Source organism: Stegodyphus dumicola, chromosome X1 (assembly GCF_044657685.1).
Source record: "Stegodyphus dumicola isolate Sdum_Otavi_A_Nest chromosome X1, ASM4465768v1".
NCBI lineage: Eukaryota > Metazoa > Arthropoda > Arachnida > Araneae > Eresidae > Stegodyphus > Stegodyphus dumicola.
In genome coordinates, this window is record NC_140780.1 from 73,413,635 (window position 1) to 73,437,536 (window position 23,902).

General features: G+C 33.1%; 1 protein-coding gene across 2 annotated transcripts in view; it reads left to right on the plus strand.

Moving 5' to 3' along the window:
* LOC118183190 (uncharacterized) overlaps positions 1–23,902 on the plus strand; it is an 841,429-nt gene that overhangs the window by 44,775 nt on the left and 772,752 nt on the right. The window contains exon 2 of one of the 2 annotated variants that reach the window (XM_085808384.1): positions 14,074–14,270. The exons of the other annotated variant lie outside the window; for it this stretch is intronic. The gene's annotated coding sequence lies outside the window, so the exon portion shown is untranslated. The remainder of the gene's footprint in view (positions 1–14,073; positions 14,271–23,902) is intronic. 2 annotated transcript variants of the gene reach the window in all.

Sequence of the window (23,902 nt, forward strand, 5' to 3'; positions counted from 1 at the left end):
GGATTCGGTGGGAGATCATGTGCTGGCCATATCAGATTTTTTAAAATTTATAGTTCGTCATGTCATTCCTCTCTTTTAAACTGGATTCATTATAATTCAAGAGTAAAATTTTACCTGCTTTACTATACATCAGGTTTAAGGTTTCGCCATGAAATAATGGCGTTGCACAGTAAATGGTTTGCTTTATGTTCCTGAATTCTGTAGTGTGCTACAGGGTTGATTGGGAAGTGTAACAGGTAAAGGAATGTACATGTTTTTTATCTTTTGATTTACGTCGTTTTCTGTCATCATATATGAGATGTATTTCTGTCTGTGCGAATTTATAAGCGAGTGTTGCCAAGAAAATCTAAACATGAGTTGAAGTGAAAGTCTTTTTTTCTCTTTTTCTTCCTTTTCGGTTAGTGGTTTTAAAAGCCAAAGTGGTATTTTGGTTGATGTAATGGCTACTTTGCATTTCCGCAACAACCCCTTTAAAAGACTTTTCTTTAGTAGAAATGTTAGATGGTATATTTTTTTCCTAATTCTTTTCGAGAGCGAAACTCATTTTAACTGCTCTTTAGCAAATGCAGCCGAAATGGCGCTGTCGAAAACTGTAACCCAAGCCTAAGTGGAAGGAAAATACGCCTTCCATCCAATTCAACAGAATGTCCAGCTTGTCCGGAGGGCCTGAATCTTCACTAACCGTCCAGATAATTCTGGATCGGGGGGAAGAATTCTCTTCTCTGTGTTGGAAATCCATTTCGCCTCAGCTCTTTTCGCAAAATTTCTTCGGCTCGGGGACTTTTGAGGCAGGGGATAGGAGCGGAAAAATCCCCTATCTTCGTTGACCGTGCCAAGCGAGATTCTCTTTTTTCCTTTATCTGTTTTTCCCTTCAGTGCGCTATTTTATCTGCGGAGTAATCCCAGTTCGACTTCCACAATAGTTGGGGCACCCGGCACCCAAATGGTGACGTAACAAAGATCCCGTCTTCTTACCTTTCCAGCCACCGTGGGATAAAATCCCAGTCCTCTTCACTTGATGCGCATGCCCAGACTTTCTCCTTCTTTTGACCTGGCTGCCACCCCCTTTCGTCTTTCCGTTTTATATGTTAAGAGCTATTGCACCTCGCTTGAATTTCTTTTAAACTCCTCTTCCTTCCCCACGGATATCCCTCTTTCAATAGTCACACCTACCCACTAGTCTCTCCAAGAACAAATTCATCACTGCTGTTCCAAGTTACCAAATGTATTTTAAACGAAAGTGAATACTTATGTTTTGGGGTGAAATCTTAGAAACCTTACTTTGAATTATTTTATTCTGTTCGCGCTTAAATATTTCTGTTGGTGTTGAAAAATTCGAATGCATTGGCCATCAGAATATGTTGCTTCAGTGACTGCAGCAGAAGTACTTGTTGCTTCTTTATTTCATTTTGAGGTTAGGAATTTTTGGCAGTAAATAAATTTACCTTCGGGAATTAAGACGGGCAGAATCGTAATATTTCTTAAGTTGTAATTGCTGCACATGAAGATGAGATACTTAAAAATAGTGGAATCTTTGTCATTGTTCTTGTGTTTAATGATAAACCTGTCTGATTTGCCAACGTTAAATAAAATTTACTTGTCTGATATGCTTTTTACTGTTTCAGTTTAGTTAATCATACCATTTATATATTTATTACTGGATTGCTGTAGATGGTAGCTATTCATGTTGACATAACCCATAATTCATTCTCTTTCTTTTTTTTTTTTTCCCCCTCAATTTAGTGTTTCAGAAAGCACATTAAAATCCCATTTAACTAGTTAAAATACATTTGTGATGTGACTTTGTTAAGAAGCATTCGTAATATTTCTTTGTGGGTTATCTTGCAAGTTATTCGGATTTTTGAGGCTCTTTGCTGTGATGTAACGGTAATTAAAGTTGTTCGGTTGTTTGTACTCTGAAAAATGAAAGCAATGAATTTCAGTGCTTAACATATGATACGCACTTGATCATTCTCAAAACGTGTTTTAATATAATTGAATGGATGTCCCATGTTAATCATATCTACCTACTGAAAAACTGCAGGTGATTGGTCTCGGGACAAGTATGAGTAAGATTTCTTTTGTAAAACTCACATTGCATTAGGAATTAATGATCGCAGCCGTCCTTCCTCCTTAAATACGCTGGGGTTGATGTGAACAAAGGCCTACTCCACAGCGAGATGAGTCTTCTCTGGGATGCCCAAGCATTGCCTCCTCACTACCGTTACATCCTGCCATCTGCCTGGTCGGGAAATCGGTGCATTAGTGTAGGTTCGCTCCAGAAGCTCTCTAACCTGTTGGCCCTGCTATTGTGTTTAGCAGTTTTCCGAACTTTCCCACAGTCGAGCAGGCTTCAAGGTTGAGCCTTTATCTCGCTTGTTCTCTCACTTTTCGTCCCCCCCTTCCGCCCTTCCCATGGACCTGGCAGCAGCTACTCCCGTATGTCATGCGGGCAAGAACCCAAGGTCAAACGTAGAAAATTATATCTCCCTCTGTCTCCCCCCCCTTTTCTACCGGTCTATTCTGAATCGCGCTACGTATTTAGTCTCTCTCCATCGAATTTGCGTACGCTCAAGTAAGGAATTTAGTCTGACGTCAGGTCACCTTACTTCCCCGGTGTTCTTTGAGGGTTTCTTTCGCTGAAAAATCTAGAAACGACCTTTTTTTAACGCGGATACCGTGACGGAATTTATTTGTCGGATATTTTTTATTTATTTTTGATTTCTTCCCCCCCCTTTAAATAAAATCGATACACGCGGAAGCGGTGACTGGTTTTAAAGGACTTTTTCCATTGCAATGTATCCATCGTTTCATTTCGTTTAAGTTTTTATTTTGTTATGTTTTACCACATGTGTATCGCTTTTAAAAGTGTATCTCTACTGGTCGTCCATTGCCGCTTTTAGTAGAGTTCTTGCAAGCTAGAGTGGTTTGAGAGGGGGGTGTGGAACAAAAAAAAAAAAGAAGACATGAATGAAAAGACTTGAAATAAGATCTATTCATAAAATATACGAACTAGAGTTTTTGAATAATGGAAATAAGTTTTTCGGTTTAAAGTATTTCTGCATGCTTATTCTGCATGCATTTAGATGGTCTCTTATACTGATGCCAGAAAATTTAGTATATATCTTTCCCCTATTCAATAACTCTTTCCTTTTTCTTTTCTTTTCTTTTTTTTTTTTTTTTTCACCTCTCCGTTTTTGTACTGATTCCTCTCATTATTCATTGCTGGGAAGCGAACTCTTGTCTCCCTAGATGCCAATCTTCCTTAGTTCGAAGCTTGAAAAAGCCATAATGCATTATCTTAAAAAGTGTCATGGTCGTAAACAATGTATCCCTTTTTTCCGTGTTAGTGTTTTTTCTTCCTTATCAGCGAATGAAATAGTTGATAGGAGTTATTTTAATAAATCTGTAAAACTCGAATTATTATCCTTTCTTTTTCTAGTCTGTATCCGTGTTTTTTTTTTTTTTTTTTTTTTTTTCTCTCTAATTTAAGTGTATCCATTTAAAAACACAGACTTAATTTGTTTTTTTAGCTTCTGCTGTCCTAATTGTAATTGCACATAGTTTACCTCTTTAAACTGGTAAATGGAACACGGTTTAAACTCTCATGTTTGTCTGTTGTGACCTGTAGTAAGTGTGTTCTGTGCAGGCACTTATTTATTACATTATAAAATGGCCTGAGTAGAAAAGTTGACTTAAATATCACTAATTAGATGTTGTAAAATATTTAAAATTGCAGCCGCTTACCACTTATTTAAAATTGCAGATTGCTTCTACGAATGCGCACTACTGTTGGCCGAAAAATAGCTTATGCATTTTGCATAAAGTTAAAAAACTTTGAACGTTGGCGACAGCGAGTGGATAAAATGGCTGAATACTGGTAGTTTACGTGTTTAGTTCCTGGGGAAATAACAAAGAAGTATTTCGTAGCTCCCTTATTTACACCAGAAAATGAATTTTATGGGAAATTATCACATTTCCCCATGCGTACGTTCATAGTGTAAGTAACAAACACGTTCAGCGAGCAAACTGGAAAGTTCATGGTTCGATTTCAGGCGATGGCATACTCTATCTCTCCTGGTTCCCGCTTCAAGAAATTTGTGTTTCTTGTCTCTGCATCTTTTAGTTAGCATTGTTGTATGAACTTAAATTCATATAGTGCGGAAACAAGTTACTACTACTTGCGCAATTGCTGCAAAGTAAGTTAATAATAATTTATTTACTAAATAATATTGATTAATTGATTATATTATCTCCTAAGTTAAATTATAGTAGGATTATCTTAAAAGAGTGAATACAAGTTATATTTTGAAAGATGTTTTAAAGTAAAACTTCATTTAAAAGATTTTTTCTCCCCCCCCCCGCTCTATACGATGGCGCAAACAGTGAAATTCTTAGGATTTTGGTTTGTTTGTTAAACAAAGATATGCGCAGAAAATCGTATCAAAATTGAATTGGAGTATGCAAAAAGAGGCTATGTGACACAAGTCAAATTTTGCAGGAGCAACAAAAACTATCCCATTCCTCACCAGTCAACAACAAAAAAATTATGAGATCGATGTAACTAGGATTCATGTAATGCCGCCCAAACGGTATAGTGGTTTGTGACCTGACTGCTATAGCGGTGGGCTCGGTTTCGAATCTCGGAGAAGTTGTAACTGTCCGTCTCTTCATATGAGGCAACGGTGGTGAAAAAAAAAAAAAGAGGATTCATGTAATTCAGTATTTTTAAACATCTTCTGACATTCTTGTGAGGAATGGGATAGATTGATGTGTCACATAGCCCCTTTTCACATCTTCTGATTCAATTATATCCAAAAAAATTGAAAATCGAAATTTGAAAAAAAAAAAAAAAAAAATCGCTTTACCATATTGTATTACTTTACAGTTAGTGTGAGTGTAAACTCTGAGCTCGATACATGATAAAGAAATAGTTTCAAAATCCCTGGCAAAGTTCTGATCGTAGCGACAAACGCCATGATCGAGTTTAATAAAATAACTTATAAAATGCGGCTAGTTTAATTTTAAAAAAAGTATAGACGGTCACCTAATTACTATTTTATCGTTATTCTTGTTTTGAAGGAGTTTGTTCAATAATTTCTGAAAGATTTTAACCTTTATTACAGATACATTTTGAATAAAAGGGTAGCGCTATTAAGTATTTTTGAAGCAGGAGCGATGAAAAATGAGCTACGCCTTCGCCGGGACACGAACCCCGGGCCTCTCGAATACGCACCGAGCGTGCTGACCACTACACTACGAAGACATCCTAAGAAAGTGGGAGCAATACCTTATATACTCCTCCTGGGACTGGGGATTAGGGGCCCAATCGCAAAATCCTGGGGTTGGAGAATCATTATCCACCACCCTTTAAGTCCGGGCGCCACTTGTAGAGCTATTAAGTATTTTTGAAGTAGGAGAGATGAAAAGTGAGCAACGCCCTTCACCGGAACTCTACCCACGGGCCTCTCAAATACGTGCCGAGCGTGCTGACCACTACACTACGAAGGCATGCTAAGAAGGTGGGAGAAATACTTGACTGTATTCCGCTAATGAATAATTTTATTCTTCTTCTAAGTATATAGAGAAAATGCCGCACCGTTACGTATCACAATAAAATGAACTTTTTAAATGAAATGCTGAGAAAAATAAATATAAATTTAGAAAATGGGCAAAATGACATGACAGATTTCATTACAAATAATTTTCAACGTTAATCTATACCTAAACTTTGATGATTTTTGTGGTTGATAAAATTCACTGAATAGTAAATGCAAAATGTATCCACAATGAGGCGAGATAAAAATGGCAGAAGATTTCTATAGAAAACTTAATTTCTTTGTCAGTAATTCTTTGCAGTAAGGAGAGAGAAATAAATAAATGGAATAAAGAATTAGAGAAATGTATAGTAAGCAAAGAAAAAAATTGTGTGACGTAAAAACATTATAACTTTGAAACTATGTTTTCAAGCGATTGCCAAGGAAGAATCAAAAGTTCCCCTTCTGCTTCATACTACAGCATATATTTTTAATGTAGAAATGCGCCCAATTAATGTCTTTTTATCAATTCTTGTTTTAAAATAGGACCAAGCGTTTGTTTTGTTGGCTGTGAAAATTCAATAAATTTTGAGATTATTAGTTTGATCGTTAAACGAAGATATGTGCGAAAAATCATTTCGACATTAAATTTTTAAAAGTCTAAATCAAATTTTGAAAAAAATGCTTCACTGCATTGTATTATCATCCGCAAACAGAGAGTTTGTAAAATTTGAGCTCGATGGTTTATGAGGAAGTAGCATAAATTTCGATCACAAGCTTTAAACCACAGCGAAAAACACTATGAGTGAGCAAAATAAAACTGTATAAAAAAAGAAAGAGATCAGAATGGGAGCATAACGTAATATAATTGGTGCTACTAGTAGGCAAAAATTTTAAAGTATGAAGTGATGTTTTAATATGTATTCAATGGTTTTGATCTATATCATAATTGTAGATAAAAAGATGTGCACGAAAAAGTGCACTTGTCTGACTCCGTTTTGCTTATTGCGCCAAAAGTGGTTCCTATTACTGTGATCGATATCAAAACACATTTCGGTTAAAATACTGATTCATTTTTTTTCCTTCAACCGAAAATAAATTATCCCTGCATAGCAAGCGCATGATTTTTTTAAACGACTGAGGTTTCTGCCATTTAAAAGTGACACTGAGAGATTTGTAGCCAGTCAGTACACACACCATAAAGTGTATCAAATACAACATCCCCTGTTTTGAAGGATGGCGAAGTGTTTCCGTTATTTTGCCGGAAATGCTCTTTAATTAGAAAGTAACACGTGTTCTTTGCGACAAGCACAATGTCATTTTAGAAGTACGAAATACCTCCTTTTTATCCCATAATGAAAGAGCGCTCGTGGCTTTTATTATTTTGATTTTATTTCATTTTCTAGTTATTCAAATTGATGAAATTTCATGAACGATAATACGCCACTTAAGTATTTCGTGATGTATTATTTTAAACGACGGTATGGAGTAACTGTTTTTGTCAGTAAAAATTAAAATTATTAATGAAAACAATTTCATTCTCCTTTCAGAAGATTTAGCTGATTGCTATAATATTATACTACATAAAATCATACAAAAAATTAGAGCGTAATATTAATTACCGACTCCCTGTACTATATTTTTCTTGTCGCCTCTCAATATTTTTTTTTTTTTTTTTTCCTGACAAGCACTTGATTTTTTTTAACAGGAAATAAAATATTTTCCACGCATCGAGCTTGCAACTGGAGATGTGCAAACTTAATGTACTTTTAAAATAATTACAATCATAACAATCTGTATTATTATCATTAATAAGCATTATAATAATGCTATATGTGTTACAATTTTGCTTTATTGATATAACAATAGATCAACATTTTGTGGTTCTTTTAGTACTTAATAACGATATTTTGGGCGAACGCTTTACACAAATGAAAGCTAAAACTAGAAACAGTGACACAAAATTCAAAAGTAAATTCAAAGTTGCATTATTTTTGACCAGGATGGCATTACTTTTCGTAAGCTGCTAAAGGCGACACTTTTATAGAAACATATGCCCAAATTACTATAGACTTTCTGCAGTAAATATGAGTTGCCTTTTTAACAGTTTGTCAAACAAGGCCTAATTTATGCAAGGGCAAAAGGGACCTCCACTTTCAGGAAGGCATGCAAATCCTCCTTCCTGCAATATTGGAAACATGCAAAGATTTTTAAAAATGTAAAATTAGAAGTAGAAGCAATATTTTAACTTCCTTATTTGATTTTTAAATTAATAAAAAATTGTAATTTAATAAGGGTTTGTTATAAAATAACAACAGTTGCCTGAGGTATTCTTTTTGTCCAGATCCTCCACCTTCAAAAGAATCTGGTTTAAATATATAAGCTAGTATTTTATACAGCGTGCAGTAAACTGAAACGATGACAACGAAACATACAAGATTTTTTTAAAAATAACTTTAATATATTGAATTATTAGATTATTTCATGAAATATTTAAATAATTCATTCTTTGGATCTTCAATTTTTTTAATTGGTCCTTGTTGGTAATAGTATACATAGGAGTTCGAATCGGAAATATAAGTGGGTTGGGTTATTCAATTATGGCAAAGCATACTAGGGCTATCTGCCTAAAGGGAGGAATGCCTTCGTGGAGGACTTTTTAAGGGAAATTGCTCGTATACACGTTACGTTACACATGGGGAAAACCACGAAAGCTCCCATGCAGCCAGCCCGTTCGCGGGATTCGAACCTTGGACCGAACTACCAGTGTTCAGCGTCTTTACCGCTCGGCCGCTGGTAAGCTGAAATGTAAGTGGAATTAGTACTCATGAGTGAAGAGTTTTCCTATGTGTAACATGAATGTGAGACAATTTTCCTTACAAATTCTTCACTGAAATTCCTTCTACGTCCCTTAAGAGACAGATAAATGTATCTTCTTGTAATAAAAAACTTAGGTCTGAACCGGCATTTGAAACCTAAAACTTAGTGCCTCAAGATAATGTTTATATTTGCGGCTTTTAAATAAAAATTTCAGTACTTTACCTCTTTTTTGTTGATAGTTCATTTTAAAAAGGTAAAATTAAATTTACATAAAAACTTAAAACACATTGCTTAATATGCAGTTGCATAACATCACTAATAGATTTCCACTTTTTCCTGAAGCAAGGGGGTTAAAGGGACGAATTATTTTGATTAGTCATCTGGTAGAATTTCATAGAATTTCATGTATACGTAGAAAAGGTAAAGAGAGGAAAAGACGTTTAGTTGAAATAGTAGTTTTTTTTTAAAGGATTTCTCTCTTAATTATGATTCTTATCATTTCCATTTTCTTTGACAGAGGTAGCTCCGATTGTTTCTTCTTTTATGTTTTAATGTTTATTTGGTTTCATTTTTCCTATTTAAATGTCATATTTCTGGTCTAACACGCTGAATATTTTAACCTTTTAAAGAAGAGGACCTCTTGCCTGTATCTCTAGAATGCATAGGACTTTTCTTAAAGCCAAAGTTAGTTTTAAGATTGATTTTTGATTTATCTACATATAAATGCTACAATGATTTTTCAGGCCAACTCAAAATATCTTTAACACTGAGGGGATTGTAACTGAAGGGTATCGTTATTTGGTTTCATTTTTCCTATTTAAATGTCATATCTCTGGTCTAACACGCTGAATATTTTAACCTTTTAAAGAAGAGGACCTCTTGCCTGTATCTCTAGAATGCATAGGACTTTTCTTAAAGCCAAAGTTAGTCTTAAGATTGATTTTTGATTTATCTACATATAAATGCTGCAATGATTTTTCAGGCCAACTCAAAATATCTTTAACACTGAGGGGATTGTAACTGAAGGGTATCGTTTTCCAAAGTCGAGAATAAACTTTGAGAGTAACTTGTTTTAACAGTAAAAGTAAAATCAAGTAATTTATGTTGAAAATATTTGCTGAAAATATTTGAAAGTAATGAGTTGGAAAATAATAAGTTGAAAATATTTGTAGTAAATTATACTGAAAATATTTTTAAAATATATTATTAAATCTGTTTCATATGACACCGCCTGTTTCTAAAACTAATGCCGAAAAATGTATGTGTTAATTTAAAGTGAGGTTGCGAAATCCAAAAATGAAATCTTATAGTATAGAATTTAAAGAGTAATTTTGAAACAGACAAATACCATTTTAGAGCGATAATAAATGCCAAGATAAAGGAATATTCTACATAAGGTAGAATGAGGAAAATTATGAGAATAAGTATATTTTTTAAAGTCAAATTGTGTACTAGAATCAAGCAATATCCCACATTTTAGTGTTCAGCGCAGCTTTTAGAATTGAATACTGGTTTCAAAAGTATATTAGAATCCACCTGAAATAAAAATTTTGGAATTGAATGGTTTCAATTGTAATTACTCCCTTTGCAGAATTAATCGTTCAAAAATTTATGAAAACGGCTTTATCTTCCCCCCCCCCATTACCTTCGCCTCAGCTGTCTTCTCCTTCTGACGTTTGGTTAAAGTTCTGAAAAATTCATTCATATTATATTTATGTGTGGGTATTAGCAGAATGAAGCTGTAATGAAAATATCTCATTGAAATAACATGTTGTCAGTAGTGTTAACCTCAGTGCTCATTGCCGTGTCGCTAAATGATTAATAGTTGTGGCATCTTTGACAATAAATTGTCTGCGTGATTTGTGCTTTTCTTTCACTCCTCTAAATGCATTTGAGCCGAGAAAGGGTTCTTTCCATATTTTTTCTTTCGTAAATCAGCCCCAGTGCGTGTTCCTTATTAGCAACGTATACATTGCTTAATAAGAACGTGATTTTATTTTAATCGCATTTGAATTACATTAATTTATCCTAAACGTTCTTGGTATTCATCATTATATTCCACACAAACTATACTTTTTTGAAGAGGCGAATCTCCTTAAAATTAATTAATTAATAAATTCGAATCAGATGATCGCGAGTCAGTGTCTTCGGAAAATGTAATCTTGTTTAAAGTCTTTTTAATTGTTACTTTTTTCTTTGGTGAAAATGCATTTTCAGTGCCTTTAATTTGATATTTAATGATTGCGGCAAAGAAATAAGACAACTTGCCTGTATCTCTAGAATGCAGAAGAATTGCTTTTCCAATTGAAACTTTAGATGTCAGTAGGCATGGCTGAGTGCTCGTTGTCGAGTAGCTTGTATCGTGTTTTACTACTTGCGTAATTTTCGAATTATGGCACGAATAATTAAACTTCGTTTTATTTTTGTTTCTTGTATTGATTGAGCCTCAGAAACAAGCACGCATTTTTAATGGTGTATTTAAAAAAAAAAGTGCGGGAGAAGTTTGCTCATTAACAGATTTTTATAATTAAGGGCATTACGGATACAATATAAATAGTATTAAATTTCCAATTAACTGAAATAAATGTTTTCAGCAGTTAGGATTAGGTCTTTACGCACTTTAATGCCAACAACGGTCAATTTCTTTAAGCTCAGAGCATAAATTAGAACTTTGATTCAAATTTTTTCGCACTCTCTCCTCATTAAAACGCATTAAGTGCAACAAAGTAAAACTTTCTCTCTCTCTTTCTTTCTTTTTTTTTTTTTTTTTTTTTCGTAACTTTAAACATTTTTTTTTTAAATTTCGGAATTTCAGATTAGTCTTTCAGAGTTACAGAAAAACTGTGAAGGATCACTGCACTTGTTGCGTTTCTGTTTGTATAATTACGTATTTATCTTGTGTTGCGTTCTTTTGACGTAGTTTAATCGAATTCATTTGTAAAATGCGCTTAGGCTATTAACTAATTATATCTTTTTAGTTGTTAGCACTTCAAAATTTGTTCCTGATATTAACAGAAAGATTTCCTTTCTTCCGTCAAAATATATTTCAGACAATCCAGATGAATTTAAATGTTGCTATAAAGTAATAAAATCTTGCAGCTAGGAAGTTCCAAACTGGGTGATGATCTGTTTGTCTTTGTGAAGAAAGTTATGTTTGTTTTATTTCACTTGTTATAGTAACTTTATCTAGAAATGCTTGAACTTGGATTTATTACGTCAAATTTTGTGTTGGACGCAAATTTAGGAAGAAGATGTTTCGTGGAGGAATTTTTATAGAGAATTGTCTAACACTTATGAGTAATTTTGTGCAGAAATTCATTTAACAAATAATATAATGGTCAAAATTCAAGATTTTCTGTCTACCTACCCATCACACACGATCTTTTAGTTTTAAAACTGCATGAGAAAGTTCTGATTTCAACTTTAAAGATGTAGAATATTATTCAGTTGGGGGGGGGAAGCATGAGAATTAGCTCGAATCCTACACTTCAGAAAAGCGCTTGAAGAAAAAGAAACTCTTTGGTGTGAGAAAACTAACGTCACAAGTGCGTATTATGTAAGTGCAGATGAACAAGCCTTGTAGTTATGGTAACCTTGCACCTATCTCACCATAGTTATCTATAAGTAACCTTTCACATGTCTCAGTCAAACCCAGAACGAAGCTTTAAGAGTTCAAAAATGTCTGCTCAGTTATAGGTATTTCACGTTTGACTGAGTATTTGTGTTGGCGAAATTTCTCACTATTCCCCCCCCCCAACGATGCTCCTACTCAGTATATGCTTAAAACCTATTTAATTTATTAGTTCTACTTTGTATTAATTTTTCATTACATATTTGGTTCTTATTGTTTCTCTGGATGCTAGCCTAGTTTTATATTTTAAGATATTAAATCGATGTCTTAGTTTATTTGCAAGATATTGGTTTTTGAGCTCTGAACTAGTGCACATTTCAGAGTCCGGCTTAATGTGGGCCCGTCAGCGGCCTAGCGATAAAGTCGTTGAACACTGGTAGTTCAATCTAAGGTTCGAATGCCGGCAAAGGGCTCGCTGCATAGGCGTTTTTGGGGTTTTCCTGATGTGTAACGTGTATATGAGTCAGTTTCCCTTAGAAAGTTCTCCACGAAGGGTACCCCTTCCCTTGGGCAAATAACCCTGAAGTGCTTTACCATAATCAAATAAAACAAACAAAATCGGCTTAATGTATACTGAGCAGTGTTTTTAGTTTTAGTCTTGAGTATGGTTTAGTTTCTTCGCAAGATTTTGGAATTTTAGCCATATCAAATTGTAAACTTATCACTCTTTATTTATGCAGTAGATGAAACCGTTTAATTTTTTCCCCGTCTTCTTTTAACTGAATCGAAATTTTTAAATTGAATTCTTCAGCGTCGTTTGTATTATCTTTTGACTAGCACAATCTGTTTACAAAGTTTTAGGGCTGAATTCGTAAAAAGAGTCTAAATTTATAGAAAAAAGTTATCACCACCTGCTTTACTGTGAAACCACCTTCATATCTCTTCCCAGTGCTAATACACCTGCAGTCACGTTCTTAATTCTTCTTCATATATTCGTAGACATTTATTAATGGAGTACTTTTAGTTTACGCTTTGCGTTTTTTGAATTTCATAAACGTCTTCGAAACAGTTTAGGATCGAGGTGATATTAATTTTGTATATTAAGATTTTTGCTTGGAATAATTTTAATTCAAAGATGCGTTTATTTCATCGTAATGAATATTTTAGTGTGGAAAAAGGACAGAAATGGAATGTATAACTACGGAAAAGCACATTTGGACAGTGTCTGAAGAGAATTAAACACGTTGCAGAATTTTCAAGGAAAACTGGCTAGTTTTAATGCTGCACATGGTGGAAGCCACGAAACGCCTATACACCCAGTTCTTTCAGTTGATGTTGTAGAGTAATTAGGTTATTTTGATGCTGAAGACGTGAAAAATGAGCAATGGCCTCGCCGAGACTCGAACCTGGAGCTCTATAATACTCGCCGAGTGTGCTACCGTTACACCACGAAAACATGTAGAAAGGAGAGAGGAAATGCCTTATATACTCCCCCTTTTAAAGGGCGACTGGGGATTAAGGGATCTAATCGCCAAATCCTCGTGGTGAAGAATCATCATCCACGACCTTTTAATTCGGGCGCCACTGTTATTAGGATTTTTCGAAGTAGGGAACTTGAAAAAAGAGCAATGCCCTCGCCGGGATTCGAACTTAGCTTTCTCGAACATTTGAGTGTGCTACCTTTACACCACGAAGTCATACAGAAAGGAATGAGAAAATATCTTATGATGTATACAGAAGAAAGGGCCAGTGTTTTATGAAATTATTTTTTCGGCCATTGATGATTGGATTATTAAGCTATTTGATTTAAGCAAAGTTATCTGTATGAGTTCCGTCTCAGTTTTGACCTAGAGCCCCACCCCCGGGGGATGTGACGATTGGTAAACCGCCAACTAAATAATTGCGTGAGTATGTGTAATGGAAATACTGTAGCTGATATTATTTTATATAACAAGATTGAATGAGAGACAAATAATATTACTGTAATCTGAATTTTCGTTCGTAATGAAGATTCAGTTGGAAAAATCGCAATACATTTTGTGTATAGCTGACAAATTAAAAACCTAAGTACTGTGTACTTTTTTTTTTTTTTTTTTTTCATTTAATGTTTTTCAAACAGAAAGTTTAAGATCATTTGTTTTTTAGCTGCAATATGTATATGGATTCCGATATAAATGAAACATGCATCATTCTTACTGTTTGATTGGAAGAGAACGATTTGCAAGGTGAGATGGAGTAACTGATTTACCAAAGGTGAGGTGAAGAAATTGAAAGTGATTTGCAGTCTTCAGCGCAGTCAGAAGTATTGTAAGCGTCAAGGGACAAAAAGACAGATCATCCAGGTCAGTCATAGATCTTATCCATGTTCTGTAAAGAAATAATAATGTACAATTTGTAACTAATAATATAGTTGACTTAATCGTTGAAACATATCTGCTAAAAATGCGAAAACGCCAGGATCTAAAATAAAAGCAAAATTTTTGTAGGGCAAAGCTATACTTCTGATAGAAGATGTGGGTTCTGATATAAAATTCCTAATCCTCCAAAGGGATTATAAGTCTTTTCTTTTGAATGAAGATATGTTATTAGAAATTATACCTATTTAGGTAATTGCGTCAAGGAAAACTGCAGTTTTATAGCACGCATCAGTATTTACTTGATCTTCATACAGTTCGATTTGTTTAGTGGTCTCTTCGATTGCATCGAAATTCGGCATAGTAGCCGTTTCTCGCTTGTTTCTTTTCAATTGATTTTATTTCAAGTTACAATGATGCTGCCTAAAATTTGCGGTTCAATTTAATTGGATAAATTTAGCGATTCATGTACTAGCTTCTTAGCCAAACATATAGTCATTGTTGCTTTCTCCCTCTTAAATGGATCCTCAAATTAATTAATTTGCTTTTCTTAAAACTAAATATTTTTGCATGTTTCGAAAGATTTAATTGCTTCTAATGAAATGATTTCAAGTCTATAAACAAATTTCTGTTAGATTAGTAGTGAATTTTGCTGTGTATCATGTTCGTAAGACAGCGAAACTAAGTAAAGGTGAATTTTGTTGAGATGCTAATAGCCAGTTCAGACTATACTGCAAGAACTTGTTTGCAGTTTAGTGGAAAGGGCCAGTGTTTTAGGACATTACCATCATATCTCTTCCCAGTGCTAATACGCCTGCAGTCACAAAAGATACTTCTGAGATTTTTGCACTACATCTTTCATTAACTCAATTTCAAAAGATTGTGACTTGTACCAGTCCCTTGCTAGGAACTCATCTCCAACAGCATTATTTTTTTTCAGCTAAGGGAGCATCTTATTATCTTATTACTGTAGTTAATACATAAAGCAAGATACCACTGTGATAGAGTGTGCCTTTAGGGAGAAGTTAGTTAATGCCAGAGCTGCTTTATTTCATTTGGGAGTTCCGTTAGCAAGATTTTCTTATCAGCAGTCTTTAACTTTGGTTGCAGCGATTCAGATTTCGACGTTCGTTAAGTTTCGCTGAAAAGGAAGATACAAAATTATGAACTGGAATGTGCTGCGTCCAGACAGACGTGCAGATTGGAGCACTTTCATCCCCACGTGTGAGTGCAGGTGATAAACTGCCCCACTGACCTCCGAACTTGATACGCTTGTATGATCCAAAAAGATCAAGGTGCAAAAACTACTTCCCGAAATCGCTGAAAAAGATTAGATACATACAATCAAGGTTTTAACGTTTTTATTTTAAAACTGCTAGTTCATTTTTTTTTATTTGTGTAAAAAGGTCAATAATCTGGGCTGTTCTTTTAGACTTGCTCGAAGATGGAAAACAAAGTTACCGAATTCTATCATGTCTACTCCAGTTCTCCGTTTAGTTTTCATATTAATGAGGGGAAAATAAAAGAGGGCTTTCATTCGATCAGTATTATGTGAGATGTCATTGATTAAAATTTTGAGAAACTGTGTACCAATATTACAAAGATCGCTAAGCAATAGAATTTTCAATGTCAAATTTTTAAGGCTAACTTTTTACTTAGATTGATATGAATATACGAGTATGAGCAGAGATGTCTATGAATTTTTCTAAAACTAAATTTTTGCGTTTCCCAAGAATACTTTCAGAAAATTTTCCCTTCATCTGCTATAAAAAAAGACATTTTCCCTCTTTTAAGCGTGAGGTTTTATAAAAAGTTATAGTTTTTGACTGCAGTTCTTTATACACAATTATAATTTTTGAATGCGAGTCTTTAAACAAAGTTATAGTTTTTGAATGCAAGGCTTTGTTAACAGTTATAGTTTTTTTGACTGCAAGTTTACAGTTTTAATTTTTTATTGTTATTTACTCCTTGCAGTATTAAATTCAAACATACGTAATAATTTAAAATTAATTTGTTTCAAAATGCTGTTATTTTCATCCCATTGCAATTATGATTTATCAATTGATATCTCATCTTTAATAACCGATATACTTCGATAATTTGTGGATACAGTTCTTTAACAACGTTTGCTCTTCATGCCCATAGAATATCCGTGAGATCTTTTAGTACTGTTTTTAAAATAGCTGTAAGATGTTAAGCTTGAGCAATTTTTTTTTTTTACCAAATAATGGGGTGCACATCTTTGTATAGTCGAGCCATACTGGCCCATTTTCAAATCCTTAACCTCAAGCATTTTGAGTGTGGAGGCCATCTTTTTCGAACTTGCCAATAAATGCGCTTGCTAAACCAGTCCAAATGCATTTTTTTAAGTCCAAAGGGCCTTTGTCCCTGAACTTTTTCTCGCATTGTGATAAAACAACGGTACATAGAACCATCGAATTTTGAATGACGTAATCCTCCTACGAATATGGGCATGTGGAAGCCCAAATTTGAAATTTGGAATTTGTTTTATTATCGATTTCATATTTTGTAAACTTACTCAGAAATTCGTTTAACGAATTTCTGAGTAACAAACTCAACGATTTAAAAAAGAGCAATGGCAACACTCTACGGGAAAAAAACTTTTTATCTCCAGCGCGCGGAACTGTGTATCGAAAATTCTAAAGATAGGCTCATTTTAAAATTATTTTGCGACATTGCTATTGAACTGAATTTTATGGTTTAAGTGCGAAGAACATGATATTTAATAAATAAAGGTAACACACAAACCGTTAAAAAAACGCCCCTTTGGACGTAATTTAAAATCTGAAATCTTCCAGATTTTTTTTAAAGTTTATTTTTTATTTATTTATTTTTTGCTTCTATATAATCGGTAATGCTTTCTTCGATAGTTGCAGATTGATGTATGTTCTTGTACCTAATAATTTGTAGCTGTTGTTCGCGATGTTGAATACCTGGTGCATAATCAGATATAAAAGTAAAAAAAAATCTAATTTTTCTTTTATTGTAGAAAAACGTTCAAATTGAACTTGACTGCCTCATTTCGACCACTCTAAAACTTTGTTAAGCGGTAGAAATGTATGAAATAGGAGGCGAAATATGCCAATGTAAAATTTTCAGTTAGGCAAAAAAGTAACTTTATTTTAAATTTTACATCGGCAAAAAAGTAACTTTATTTTAAATTTTACATCGGCAAAAAAGTAACTTTATTTTAAATTTTACATCGGGAAAAAGTGACTTTATTTTAAATTTTACATCGGCAAAAAGGAAGCCTTATTGACTCAACGCCAAACCAAGTTGCCCCTTTTTTAAGTGAGAGCTGTTTTAGGTTAAACAAGAAATATATCAAATTAAACATGGATACAAGTGTAAACATTGAACCATAAAAGTCGGATTCAATGGGAAATTTTGCACACAGAATGAAGAGAAAGATTGATAATACTCTATATTTAATTTTGAAACGCCTTTGTTCCCAATGGGCTTTTATGTGCGAGATTTGCTGCAGAAAATTGCACGTGATTGCATCGCTGTCCCTGCTCATTTAATGAACTCTGGTGTATCTCATTACATCAAGCGTAAGTTTTGAGAATGAATTTTAATATTAGAAAACGATATAAACAGTGCTGCAATATTTTTGAGAATAAATTAAAGTTATTAATTCTTAATTCAAATGGCTTATTTAAAACATAAAATTCTTTTAACATTTGTTGATGTTTAAAATTAAAAATCATAATTTATATTTTAAATTGATTTTATAAATTTTCATAGGTAAATTGGCGCTCCTTTTACTTCCTCACTTGTTGTGATTTGTCTCACCTTTGTCCCGGCTCTGAATATGTGTGTCAAATTCTGGTTTGTAGAATTACCATGATTCGAAATTCTCTTTCTAAAGTAATGTACTTTTTATCCAGCTATTGCAACTGATTTTTTTTTTCATTGTATTGTTTCATCGAGGGAAGTGGTTTAAGTCATATGATTTTCCCAATTATTTTTCAGGTCAACTTTTTGTTTTACAGAATTACCTTTTTATGTCTTTAGTAGACTAAGGAGCTAGCTGGAACTTTCTCCATGGAAAGTTCGTGTTGTACTAAAAGATGTCCTGTGACAAAATTTGTCGTAATCTGAAACCCTGCCTTATTTTGATTATTACTGATGCGTCATATCATGCAACTTGTTTGAAACATAATCTCGTATACAACTGCTTATATGATTTTTCAAAAATGCCTTAAAACGATGCTTTTCTTTTGAATCTAAATTAATTTTTTTTCTCACTTTCATTAATTCACTGTTTCTTTGTGTGTGTGTGTGTTTACTTTAAGATATACATATTTAAATAAACAAAATTAGAGCCTTCGTTGGCATTTTGAGTTATTTTAACATAAAAAATAAATAAAAATGTGCTGTACTTTTTTCAATGTTGGATCTCTAAAATGTGAAATTATTGGAATATAATTATTATTAGTATGTACTGGAGTTATAATGCACTGTGTTTAGTGCAGTAAATTTGGAGTGCAAGCTGTGATTATGAACAACTACTATGATCTGTGGTTATAAACAACGTCGTCTGTCTAGGTGTACCTGTGTAAGATAGATGTGCATGCTCATATTATCAAATGTAGGTATGTGCTTCCATCGTTCTTGAGTATGTACCTTAAGGGATTAGTTTAGAAGAATACATGGATCATAACTCCTAAAGATATATTTATATTTTAAGTACGGTAGTAATTTTGCTTGTTTGGGGCAGTAATTTTAAGTGAATTTTCTAGCATTTCGCCAATATCAAATAGATCCGCGAGCTTAAGAATTTTTTCCTCCGTTATATTTTAATTTGTAATTATTAGATTAGGATTCGTATTTAAGCATTGATATTGCTAATTATTAGAACTTAGTGCGAGTTTTCTAGGCTTCTGCGATTCGGATTCTTTTTTAAGCACATAAAATTGTTCGTGTCGTTGTCCTGGTTCATTTGAGATTAAAAACCGAAAAAAGATTCAGTTAAATTTTCATTCAAGACTTTTCATATAAAACCGAAAAATCAAATCTCAGATGTACCAGAATTTTCCCTATATGCTTTCGAAACACTTGTAAAAAAGAGTAAAACATAACATTGTGCCAAACTGACTGCTCAAAAAACCACAAAACTTTATCATGCAAACTGACCTTTCAAAAGAACAAATTGGTCTAAAACCATTATATGCTAATCCAAAATTCAAAAGCAATTACAAATACAGAGCAAAACAAATATACTTTAAACCAAATTGTCATTTAAACAAAGCTAAAAATTTTGTGGTCCCCGATTATGTTAAACTGAATTTTTAATACCGAGAGAAGGTAGAGATCTACAGGCATGTTCTTGTGATTTTATTGTTCAAGCTTGATATGACACATCGTTGTTATAATCAGGCATCATCAATAAAATAAGCAAATCGGCCCTAGGTTTAAAAAAATATATCTTTCAACACATGTCTTGAATATGAAAAATCTCTCTATTTGGAGATGCATGAAGTAAGTTTAGATAATGAAAGAATAAATGTTTTAGAAATTTATAAAAAAAAGTATTATTTTTATTCTTTATGGTGCGCGTTCATTTTTGCAACTTGTACTGTTTTAGTTGTGAGCAGTAGTCTAAGAAAATAGACCTAAGTGTTTTGTTCTGAAAATTCTGCAGAAGGTTGTGTGTTCTTTAGAATCTTGAAATCTGTTCGCTCTCTTCCATCAAATTTAAGGATCTCTTCTTTCGGGATGTTATGAGCTTTTCTATCATATCAGTCTTTCAAAAGCTTTCATCTGTTTCGCGTATTTTAAGTAAATATTTAGTGCGACAGCGCTGTAACTGCTTGCTGTACAAACATATTGCGAATCGCCTCAGTCTCCACGAAATGAAGATTTTTGTTACTAAATTTCCGACTTTTGAATCGTTTAAAAGCCAGTATTTTATACAAATCTTCATAATTACCGTACGAAACAAAATTAATACTTTTAGTTATTCTTAATTTCATAAAGTATTTTTGAGAAATGAATGAAATAGAAAATTATTTCTACATCATTAGTCTGTATTAGTTTAGATGTAACGAATGTAATTTTCCGATTTTTAAAATATGATTTAAAAAATAATGCAGTCATTTCCTACGGGAGGAATTCACTAAGTGATCGATTACTAGAGTTATTGAAAGATGTATGGCAGTCAATAAATGAACATATGTTTATAGGGAAATGTCATCCGTAACGTAACTGTCGCAAGCGGCAACAACAGAATTTCATTGCTAAACAATGAGTTCTCATTATGCCACAATCTGAAGTTTGGAACTTACGGCACTAGAGTCGAAAGTTCTCAACTGTGTGCCAAGGCTGGCATAGCGAAAAGGGAAACCAGCCAATTACAACGAAATACGTGATGTCAGTTTTGACTTCGATGGAGTGTTTCATTTTGCAGACATGTTAGGCTTGATGAAAATGATTATTGAAAAACAGAAATTTCGGAAATGTTCTCGTTTCCTTTTCGTTGCGTGTATAAGGTATTTTCCCTCTCCTTACCGCGAGCCTTCGTGGTATAAATGGATAGTACGTCCATCTAGCATTTCGAAGTCCAGTGCTCAAATCCCGGCGAAGGCATTGCGGATTTCATCGATTTTCTTACTTCGAAGAAACCTAATGACTCTGCATGTCGAACCACGGAAATTTAGCATTTTCTTGGGATAATAGCGAATTTTTTCACCCCAAATGGCCACTGAAAGTGGAAAAACGAAAATTTAAAATTCACTGATAAACTACTTTTGGCAGAAATAAGCAGGTGTCAAGTCAGCCCAAAGATACATTTCGAGATTAGTTGTGGATTAGGCTATATAAGTCATAGAACTTTTGTTAATATGAACTCTCCAATAATGCTTAGAACTTTTTACATGGGAATTTTCCTGGTTTTCTAATAGCGTAACGTAAATACGAAGCATATTCTTTCTGAAAAATCCCCCTGAAAGCCACTCTGCTAACACTTAATAGCTTCACTTTTAAAGGCCTAAGGTTACGGTGATTTTGAGTTTTCAGTTGCTTTGAAAGTACTGTAGAGAGTGTCACGTTTTAGAGAGTTCAGACATAGTGTGGTGCGTGTGAATTAAAAAAAAAATAACTAAATTTAAGAGTTCTTAAGGCATATACACATCATAAAAATAATTAATTAAATCCTTGAAATGCCTATGTTTTTTAAAATTGTTGCCATTAGGAAAAATCTTCAAAACGACATTTTGCGAAGTTTTCCATTGAATGAAGCATCATTAGCTTCACATTAAACTACAACCGCTATAATACTAATTTATTTGCTCTCGAAAAAGTTATAGTACTAGTTAGTTGCATGAAAGAAACTGTAGCATAGCATAAAATAAGCATTTATATCTACCTATATCTCTCTATATATTATTTCTACATAACATAAAAGTCTTAAATGTGTTATTTTAGCATACACTTTGAAGAAATCTTTTATATTCCGGTATTATTTTTTATCTTGAATAGTCACGCCTTTCCGTTTTATTCTAGTTAGCTTCGGCTTAAATTATCGTGGATAATAGGGTTTCTATTGATATTTTTTCAAGGAATTTCGCGAATTCAATGAAATGAAAAATCATCTATTTCTTCCTATAACAGCAGGCCTCTCTCCTGATATCGCAAAATGTGCAGCATAATATTCACTGTATTAAAAATGTCATTTGATAACTATTATTTCCGCCGAAATTTTTCTGGTTCTATCCTTTTTCATGCAAAATATTAATCTTTTTTTCTTTCTCTCTCTCTCTCTTCTTTTTTTTTTCTCTGTCTTTACGTGACATGATTATATAGAAATGAAAAGAAAAATATTTCTCAATGCTGCAGTGGTTATTGTTTTACTTGGAACACAACGAAAATGAATTCAAATTAACGGGATACAAAACTTTTGGCATTTTGACATATTTAAAATTTTATTTTTTAATGCATTTTATATTTCAGTTTAAAAGCATAATAAATCTTTGTTTTTTTCATATTAATTAATTTTTTTTTTTTAGGTAAGCATTAGGAGCAAGACAAATGATGAATAATTTTTGAAACGGAATTTTGTCAAATTTCCTTCTACGAGTTATTTATGTTTAATTTAAAAAGTAAATCCTTAATGAATAGTTTAGAATGAGATACTTTCTACGTAATTATATAATTACTAATATAAACAACTATCGTCTAACAATCTAACAACATACACATGTTAGACGTTTCAAATCTATCTAGACACAAAATTTTGCAAACTAAAATTTTCCTTTTTCTTTCCCTTGTTGGAATAGCAGTATTAAGTACTTTTGTGCTAGCGATGTAGGTTGGATATTTAAATTAATTCATTTGTATATGAATTCCCACTGAATCATGTGTTCGATGTTTAATGTTTGAAATTGCGACATTATTTAATCCTTTGGGATTTAAAGGTTCAAATGCGCCTCCGGTATTGTAATGTCTGCGGAAACAAAGCAGCCTTTTCCCGCGGGATATCTTAACTATTATCATTTTCTGTTTTTGCTGTGCGTATAGTCAGAATTTAATTCAGAACGCTTTAGGCAATATCATATTTGTTATTAACCCAAATACAGGTGATAAGCTTTTAACCTATATGTCGATCCATTTGGTTTCAAAAGAGTCTTAAATTAAATATTTTATTTTGCTAATATTTTAGTTGAAGAAAATTAGCTGAATTCACCGCCAAAGGGAAAAAATTTTAAAGCGGCTGAATATTATTTAATTACATACAGCAACATTGCTGCGTAAGAGTATTATTTTTTAAAGGAAGGCGTAAGGTCGGTAAACAATAAATATTCTTTAATTATATATATATTTCCTAAACAGTATTGATTAATTGATTATATTATCTCCTAAGTTTAATTAAAGTAGAATTATTTTAAAAGTGTGCATCCATACTGGTAAGTTATATTTTGAATATATATATATAATTTATTTCCTAAACAGTATTGATTAATTGATTATATTATCTCCTAAGTTTAATTAAAGTAGAATTATTTTAAAAGTGTGCATCTATATATATAATAGTATTGTGACTATGTATATAATGTTTTGCGGGAAAAAAAGAGGAGTTTAAGAAAGTTTTTCTCTAGGAAGCTAATTACAGTTAAAGACTTTAATACAGGAATAATCGTTTAATCAGACTCTATAAAACATGTTAGAACAGTTGTCAGTGAAGATTTTTGAAAATGTCTGCGAAAGTGTAGAGAATGAAAGTCATCAAAATTGTCCAGTCTTTCTTGTATTATTCGATAATGTAGTTTTTAGATTTCTAAGACTTCTCTTATCACCTATCCTGCCATCGTCTGTACTTTTTACTTCAAGCTTCTTTATTTTACTCAATTAGCTGCAGACTTTGTGCCTACAAAAAATAATCGTTTCGTCAATATTTTATTGGTAATTTTGGCATCTCAGAATTGTACTTTCAGTTAAACAAAATCGTCAGTTTTTTTGGACGGGAAACAGTAAGTGCGCAAATTGCATATTATAATATTGGAAAATATATCTTTATGGCTATTGCTAGGGGCATCACATTTTTACAACTGTTTATTTTGCTGGAAAATATAATTTAATTTTGAATGAAATCTTTAATG